We start from the raw sequence: 10,133 nt of genomic DNA, 5'->3' as shown, positions 1-10,133 counted from the left end.
AAGGAATATTTTTTCATGCATAAGATACACGATTCTTAATTTTGTGCCCAAAGGTCAAAAGATAAGCGTTATGCTGCATGACCCTAATGCTCATGTGTACTTAGATATTAGTTACTTCTGCCCAAAGGTGATGTAAATCTAAGTAGAGCCTTATGTCAACTTATTGTTTTGGTGTTTACAATAGGTTACCTATCACTGGCTTCATTAGTATAATGGTCTTAGTCTCATTACTTTTAGGAACATTACTTTAGCCTCTTACGTATTTAGGCATTACGTTAGTTCCATTACTTTTAGAGACATTACTTAATAAGCCTTGGATATCTAATTATGTTATTATAAGGAACATTATTATTAGCCTTTAGTTAAGTTTAGGCATTACTTTAATTCCATTAGTTTTATAGATATTGCTTAGTTTGCTTTCGATAGCTAATTATGTCACTATAATCTTATTGCCCTTAGTTTTAGGCATTACTTTAATAATCTTCTATTACTTGTATCATAAATTGATATCCTCCTTATTTCCACTGTAGTACCTAACTTAGGCATTAAGATGCTTATTGATGCAAACTTTGCTTTATGAAAGGATTAATTACCTCTAACTCTAAAGATGCTAGACCTTGACTATGTCATTCGCCATAATGAACCAACTGCTATTATTGCTAACTTTTCCGCAGCTCAGAAAGCGAATTTTAAAAGGTGGGATAGGGCGAATCACTTGTCACTAATGATGGTCAAGAACTTCATTATAGTATCTAAGGGAATGTATAAAGCGTATGCAAGTAGCTTAAGAATAAAGGAAATAACAATATTTGTGAACACATAATGAAGATGACTGACATGACTCATAAGCTTAAGAGTCCTAAAATGGAAGTCTTTGACAATTTTCTTGTGCATTTTCTAAATGACCCCATTGCATGCTCATTTTGACACCTTCAAAAAATTAACTTTAGCGCTATGAAGAATAAATGGTCGATGAGTGAACTAAATGCAATGTGTGTGCAAGAAAATGTTCGTCTTAAGTTGGGCTAACCTAAAGTGTTCACCTTACTACCACTGCTAATTCCATTAAGAGAAAAGATATGACAATAATAATACTGCAAATAAAGTTCAAAAGGCTAATCATGGTGCTGTTTCTTTTAGCTTTAAGTCCTTGACTAACAATCCTAACTGCAAATTCTCATTGTGCCCAGATTGCCTTAATTTCAAGGAACTGCTAGCTAAGAAAGGTTGCTTATTTCATGTAATATTTGATTCTTTTATGTTTAATGTATCTTCTAATACATGTGTGAGTGATTTTAGTTCTATGGTTCATGTGATTAACTCAACATAAGCATTCCACACAATTCAGAAGCTATCAGATGACCAAAGAAAGCTTAGAGTTGGAAGGGTTGATCTCTTATATGTCGAAACCATGAAGACTTATGATTTACATATAAACATTTGAAAGTGTATTAGACTAGTAGATACCTTATGTGTGCCGAGAATTTCTCGGAACCTTGTATCTAATTTTCAAGTCTAAGACCTTGAAAGTTATGTATTAATTCATGGTTATGACGAGATTGCCATTACTGATAATAATGAATTCCTTGGTCTTAGTTTTTTTGATGGATTGTTGTCTAAGTTAGAACTAGATCATAATGTGTCACAGTCTTTGTTGTCTCCTAATATTGATGACATAACTAAAACAAAGACAAAATCACCAAAATAGTTAGAGAATTCCTCCATAATGTGGCATAAACATCTTGGCCACATCTCACAAGTTTGCATGATACGACTCATAAAGGATGGAATATTACATTCTCTTGACTTTTGTGATTTTGAAACATGTATTCAATGGCTTAAGGGATTAAGAAAGGAGCCACTAGAAGTTCCAACTTGTTGGAAATAATTCACTCTGATGTTAGTAGCCCCTATCCCGCAACCATCTCAGAACATACATCACTTATTACATTCATTAACGATTATTCATATTATATGCACCTATATTTGATTTGAACCCTTAGAGACTTTTATTGATCTTATAACTTTGGTTTTAAACCAACTTGATCATAAAATAAAAGTTGTGAGATCAGATAGAGGAGGTGAGTATTATGGTTGACATACTGATATTGGTTAAGCTCCTAATCCTTTCCATAACTTTTGAAAGGAACAAGACATAAGTAACCAATATACCATGTTTGGTTCTCCTCAACGAAAGTCTGTTGCTAAAAGGAGAAATAGAACCTTAATGGACATGGTGAAAAGTATGTTTGTCAACACTAACTTACCTACTTTCCTTTGGACTGAGGTCTTACGCATAGCTGTTCATATACTCAATAAGAGTTCCATTAAAATCTGTCCTTAAGACTCCTGGACAGAAAGGAAACTGAGTCTGAATTATATGAACGTATGAGGTTGTACTGCCAAAGCATAACTCTATAACCCTAACTTAAAGAAACTAGATCCTAAATCCCTTACCCGTTTCTTTATTGGTTATTAGTTTTATTGTCTTTCATACTCTACTAGCATTATTGACACGCAGTATGTCACATTTCATGAGAACTAAGAGATCAGTGGGAGCACGACAAATCATAAACTTAAGATTTGCAGGAAGTACAAGAAGTGGGGGGAACCACTCGTCGGTTATTATTACTCCTCCGATAACTCCTCTTGTACCCAACGCTGCTCCTAATATCACCGATCCACTTTCTCTATCAGAATTCTAAACCTCCTAATTAGAATACTACTAATGTTAAAGCATCTTATTAATAATGCTAAAGCAAAGCATCTTACTACTAATGCTAAAGCATCTTCCTTATTGAACCTGAAAATCAACTCAGGAGATCATCTCAGTCACTCATGACCATAACTTTTGATGATTTCATAACTTAACTGAAGTTGAGGACATTGGAAAGCTTACTGATCCTACATTTTATTGAGATGCCATTAATAGCGATCATGTCACTTAGTGGGATGAAGGCATAATTTGAGAGCTTAATTCCATATAGCATAATGACGTTTGGGACTTGGTTGAATTTCCTGAAGAATCCAAACCTGTAGGTTGTAAATGGATCTTCATAACCAAATTAGACCCGAATGGGAAAGTCAAACGCTATAAGGCCATAACTAGTTGCGAAGGGCTTTACTCAAAAGGAAGGAATCGATTATCAAGAGACCTTATCTCCTGTCTCATAAAGATTCCTTAAGGATCGTCATGACATTCGTAACTTATTATGATTTAGAGTTACATTAGATGGATGTCAAGACTACTTTTCTAAATGCAAACTTGCATTAAGATGGATACATGTGAACCTGAAGTTCCATAAAGTAAATAGCACATGATCTGCAAGTTGAATAAGTCCATATACAGGTTGAAGCAAGCATCACTAAAATGGTACGTTAAGTTTAATGAAGTCATAAGAGGACACAACTTCCTAAGAAAATCAAGTGGATTAATGCACCTATTGCAAGATCAGTGGGAATAAATTTACAATCCTTGTTTTGCACGTGGATGATATACTTGCAAGTAATAACTTGGATATGTTGCATGAGTCGAAGCGTTTACTTTTCGTAGAATGTCGACATAAAAGATCTCGGTGATGCCTTTAATGTCACAGGTATCGAAATACATCGGGATAGGCGTAATGATGTTCTAGTTCTTTCTCAAAAGACTTATATTGAACACATCTTTGAACGCCATAACATGCAACACTACACACCCACTATAGATCTATTAGTAAAAAAGGAAATGTATGTGATTGTTTCCAAAGTCTGAACATTGAGATTAAAAAAAGGGGCAAATGAGGATGATACCTTACTCATAAGTAGTTGAGAGCATTATGTACGCTCAGGTCTGTACTCGTTTAGATATCGCTTACATTACCGGTATGCTTGGGAGTTAACTATTTAATCCCATAATAGCACACTGAAAAGCGGCTAAAGGTTCTACGATATCTTCATAGGACCAAATACTACATATTAGTTTATAGAAGAAGTGACAATTTAGAAGTAGTGGGATGTTTTAATTCCAATAAGAAATCTACTTCTGGATGTATACTTATGGTTAGCTGGCAAACCTATCTTTTGACGGAGTCATAAGTAGAAATTGACTGCAACGTCTACCATGATGTCTGAACGTTCATAATTTCATGTCATGAGATGTTGTTAAAGAACCTGGTCAGTGGACTCGAAAGTCGTCAACTTTATTATTAGACCATTGAAGTTTTACTGTGATAACTCAGCTACCGTAACTTGCTTGAACAGTAACAGTTCAACTGGTGCTGAGATGTATCTTGATACAAAGTATCTGTTTGTAAACGGATTGAGGAAAATGTTCTTTGTATTGATTACATAAGTACACATAATATGCTAATGGATCCAATGACCGAAGGTCTTCCTCCTAAAATCTTCGTAGGATACATATCGAAGATGAGGCTTACTTAAAGACATATTATGATAGCATGTTGTACTTATTGGTCATTATTGTTATGTTAATGAAAAATTTTCCTCCTTATTCAGATTTTGTTTGTCTATTAGTTACACTTCGAGCTCATAACAGTGTAAAGACATTATATAACAAAATTTGTCTTAGTCAATTGATCATTGCTTATTAGTTTTAAATTTGAGTCATAGTTTGACTAGTGGGGGTCCTGAGTTGATGTTCTTCTCTACGACTGTACTTATTGGCTAAGATTTCGGTTTAAAACAAAATGAATATTATTCCGGAACTTATTTAAATACTCATAGATAAATGATCGCTCGGTCAAGTGGGAGAATGTTGGAACCACGTTAGTGTGACCGTCACTGATCATGTATCATTCTTGATATGATAATTGACGATAATGAAATCTCTATGTCTAGGTAAATATATGATGAGCGTATTTACTCTTAGAGACGTAGAATAGGGTTTCCCATTAGGTGGTTGTAAAAAAGAGGACTAATGGTATACACATTAAACACCACAGGGGTTGAATGTGTAATTACTAAGGGGTGGTAAGTGTAATTACTCTTATTATAAATAAAGGGTAATTAACCCTAAGTTAAGGTTAATCACACACACACACATAATCCCACACAAATTCGTGTGTTTACTCCTCTCAAATTCGTGCATAACATCACAGCCGAATTACCCATCTCATCCTAACTCAATCATCTTGTTTTGGGAACCGAAATCAATGGCAAATATGTTTAATGCCTTTACAAGTTCCACAGGATCATCTGATGAGTATTTTCCCTTAAATCAAACCATGTTTATTCCAACAAATAAATCATAAATAAACAAAAAAAAATAAAAATAGTCAACTTCAATACAAGATATACGAGTAATATTTAATTTCTGGTCATACGTTTATGTTCCCGTTTTCCTCTCATCGATTTCTTTGATAAAAAGTTATATACTTGGTATTGATTTATCAAATGATTTGTATATTGCATGCACATCTTCAAGTTATATTTTATCTATAACTTGGGTATCAACCAGTAAGCTTTTGAGTTTTGGATTTGAATGTCAAAAATGAGACAAACGTGTATGAACCATGTTACGGAATGTGAGATCTTTGCTCAAGTCTATTTAGACTTGAAAACCACTATATATGACTTAAAAATTCATCTCAAGCCTAATGCTTGTTTAGTAGTTTGTATCATTCTAACTCAACTAGCAATATAATGAGCTTGAAATCTCGTTATCATGTACGAAATGAAGCAAATTCCGATTTGCCCAAACCAACAATTAGTTGTTTGAAGCCATATAAGCTTGTAAAACTGAATGAACACTATTTTGTACCCGAACATGAGAATTGGCATTGTAACATTGTTGTATACTTGTATGTAGACAAGTCAAACTAGACATAGCTCATGTAGAACACCAAGCTTTAAATCGTGAACAATCTTAAACAAAAAAGATTTTACTAATTATAGCCTCAGAATTGTTATTTGTAGAAAGTATTTCTGTGTTTACCATTACTTTCCATTTTCATGATGCACATTTTGCTTACAAATACAGTAACATCGTGTTTATTACTCGTATAAGTTTATATTCTATACATTGTGACCTTAAACATAGCTGATAGCTTTGAGAGCGCATTTAGTGGGAAGAAATGTAGAAAAAAATGAACAAGAAAAATGAAACAAAAAAAATGAAAAAGATGGAGAATTTTAATAGATTCAATTGTTTGTTTGGTAAACAATAGAGAATATGACATGAGAAATGCTAAAAAAAACATAATACCACTTGAAACGACCCAAATATAAAAAAACAAATGTATTTGATTTAATTTTTTATTTTTAAAATTTTTGGCATGACATATCCGTAAAATCATGTATCCAACCTGTATTTTCAACTAGTTTAACTATCAAAATTACTAAACACAAGTTGAAAGATACCATTACATGTCAACATGCATTTTAAGTAGAGCATACAAACTAGTCTAATCCTCACAACCAAGACACATTACAACCATAAACTTTACAATTTGACCAAAAGATTTTGAAACTTAAACTTGACCAAATTACATTCAAAAGACGACACTTTCAAAATATTTGATTCAAGAGCTTGGCTAGTAAAGGGATTAACTAACACCAAATTTATACTACCTTCACTTTAAAAACTCTAGCAAATTACTCCAACTTAGCTTTGTCCTTTGATTCATTTAAGCCTATAAAATATAAACAAACTAAATTTCATTTAGTTCTTAGTATAGCCTTCCACCTAATCCCTTGATTCATCTGACAGGTTCCTTTCATCTTTTTGAATCTCACCATTTAATCAAGTGGTTATCCTCATTCCAACTCAAATATTTCACTTTTATCTTATATCATTTTACTTAGATGATACCATCTATTCTTTAAATTTTTTCATAATTAATTATTTAAGAAATTTCATGACTTTGATAACTCTACTATAATGCAATCATAACACATATAAGGTCTCAAGTTCTAAATCCTCATATTATAGTACTTCCATATTTAACTTTCATATTTAACGCTTTTAACTTGAGACGTTTTAGTAATAATGCTGCAGTCATTATTATGATTACATATTACAACTTCTTTAATTTCCATACTCTAATTTCCATACTCTAATATAAAACCACTTATCTCACTTATGGCCCGTTAAATTTTATGGTTTAAGCTTAGACATTCTTTTCTATGAAGACTGAATACCTAAATCCTTTATACCAAAGCTCTTTTGTAACTAAAGACTTCAACTAACTTTGTATAAACTTGTATGAGAGATGAAAATTCTATCTGATTATCATTTTCTTTCATTTCTTCTTATTTTTAATGGAAATAATATTAGAAGAAAACTATTTTTTCGCAAATAAACTCATTTCTCTGCCCATTTTGTTTTCCCTTTACTAAACAAGAAAATAATTTCTTTTCTATATCTCTCCTTTAAATTCTCACTATCAAGCACACAGGGTATAGTTTTTATAGTTTTTTGAATTCAAACACAACTATTATAAGATTTAACTTAATTATAAGATAATGAAATATGAAATAATCAAAATAAGATTTAAAAAAAACTAACGAAATCGATGTGTTAAATTATTAAGTTTTTAAGTTGACTTTTAGACACATGAGTTAAATTGATTTATTATTTTTCGAGAACAAAAATATAGAAGCCTACAAGTTAAAACGAAGAATTATATACAAAATAGTGACGTGGCCATCACTAGTTGATACATAGCCATCAAGTAGGTCCCATGATGAGTGGTGTCGACCACAAAAGCCCAACTCATTCTTTTTAGAACGTGGGACTCGGTCCGTTTTGGGTGGCTAGAAAGCGATCTGCCACGTTTGACGTACCCTATGCGACGTTAAAAGTGTCACACATGTCGATCATCTATTTGCTTGTGGCGGGACCAATCGTGATCCTACGACTGAGATGAAATTTATTTAAACAGTTGGAGCTTCTTAAAAAACAATCTTTTCTCGAATTGTATATGTGACACCTTGCCAATCTGTAGGTCCTTTTGCTTTTGTTTTTGATCTTATAAATTTATTTTTGTGTTTAATGTCTTTTTCGGAGCAAACAAAATGAACAACCCTTGAATGTTTTCTATATATATATTTCTTGTTGCTTGTTTCACTTTTGTGGATAGACCTTTCATATGTGCCGAAAATAGTTATAGAAAGTAAATAGAAAATAAAGGGGTGCTCGATTCACGAATAATAATAGAAAGGTTGATTAATTAATCTATGAGATAAAGCTTAAAGTTATTGTAATTAGGATTAGAAAAAATGATTCAACATATTAAGTGATTCACTCATTCAAAAGGATTTTAACAAAATTTAATATAAGAAAATTTTGAATTCTAGTTTCTAACTCTTAAATCAATAAAACCTATTTATTTACGTAAATTCATTCGAAATATGTGAACCAAACATCCTCCACAGATCAACTATAGACTAAGGACTTGTACATGGATCACTTTTTCAAATCCTAATTACGTAGTAGAGGCCGTTGTGTAACCACCTTTAACATTGCAATCACTTAACTAAGACTTTAAATTAATCTCTTATACTTAAAATTGCCTCCAGTTTTTCAAAAGATAGAGAAAGTAAATAACAAACACCAACTGCCGTTTTCAATGGGTTTAGGTCCTAATACCTCGACGGTGTATGATGAAGGTTGAGATGTAAACAGTGTTACCTCTATCTAGGTAGAGAGACTATTTCCCAGTTTTATCTAAATAATTGAAAAAAACATCCAAATTCTCAAAAGATAAAATTATGTTAAAATTGCTCTATACAATCAACATAACTAACACCTACCAAACATGGTACATCAAAAATGCAATTAATGAAATAATTTACAACATTTATCTCTCAACGTCCAAAATAACTATACGATTCATATTCACATAAATTACTTTTACAACAATAACCTACACTAGTCGCCTCCGTCTCCACTACCACCACCAGTCGCCGCCGCCGCCACCCGTCGTCTTGGTCACTACGCCGTGCCACTACCATCATTTCTGCTGCATTGTACGGATATCCATCTAGTTTAAAAAAGACCAATTTTAATCCTTAAAGTTTATGTTTCATAATGATTTTGCCACTGTAACGGGCAAGAGTGTTTTTTTTACCTCTTTACAATCCTAGCAGCTAATGTCTCGGATAGTATTCTGAATAAGTAATATTGTAAAACTCTAGAACTGTAGTCTATTTTATTTGATAAATAACGTCTTGTTAGTTAGATACTATTAATACGAGGCTAAGTATCCGCGCGATGCGACAGTTTAGTAGCGACAGGTGGCGGCGAAAGTGGCGGAGGTGACGTTGGTGGTGGTGGCGGTGGCAAGGATTACGGGTGGCGGTGGCGTGATTACGGGTGGCGGTGGTGACCGGTGGCGGTGTGATGACAACGGCGGCGGCGGCGGTGGTGATTGGTATACCATACATCATAGCCACATTACATCAATAACTTCAACCACTCACCGACACCACCACCACCACCCGTCAAAGCGACCACTGCCGCCATTACATAAATGTCACCTCTATCACCGCCGCAATGCGTGGGTATCATTCTCGTAATATAGTATAGGTAATATAATTTTGCGGTTAAAAAAACCAAACTATACATAGGCGGTTATTATAAGTGATCATTATAATTTGCATGTTTCAATTGAGATTTAATTTAAGTTCATTTGAGAATCAGTTTGAAATTGTTTGATGATACGTACGAGTATAATATTATACAACCATGACATGGTTTCAGAACGAGTTAATACAATGGCTTTTATTACAAAAATTGTTAGAATGTCACTCGTAGAACATGTTTTTAACTAGAATATTCATCACCCGTGTTGCAGGCTGCAATAATCATGGATGCACGATAAAATCAAAAGAAGGCAAAAAAAAACACTGTTCATTTCACAGTCTTTGAGCGTTGCCCCGGAAAAGATAACAACATGTAAAATTTACAACTCATGGTAATTAAGGAATTTATGTGATAAAAAGTAAAGAGACTGAAACTTTCGTGACAAGAATTAAAAAAATGAAAATTTAAAAATTAAATAAAACAAAACTTTCTTGTGTAAAGTAAAAGAAATAAAGTTATGCTGAAAAAAGTAAAAAGGTTAAAAGTTTCGTGGCAGAAATGAAAAAAGGTTGACGAAGATTAAAATAACAAAAGTTATATGGTGAAA

This window comes from Erigeron canadensis, chromosome 2, assembly GCF_010389155.1.
Source record: "Erigeron canadensis isolate Cc75 chromosome 2, C_canadensis_v1, whole genome shotgun sequence".
Taxonomy (NCBI): domain Eukaryota; kingdom Viridiplantae; phylum Streptophyta; class Magnoliopsida; order Asterales; family Asteraceae; genus Erigeron; species Erigeron canadensis.
The sequence above is the reverse complement of the archived record's forward strand: the minus strand, read 5'-3'. Positions refer to the sequence as shown.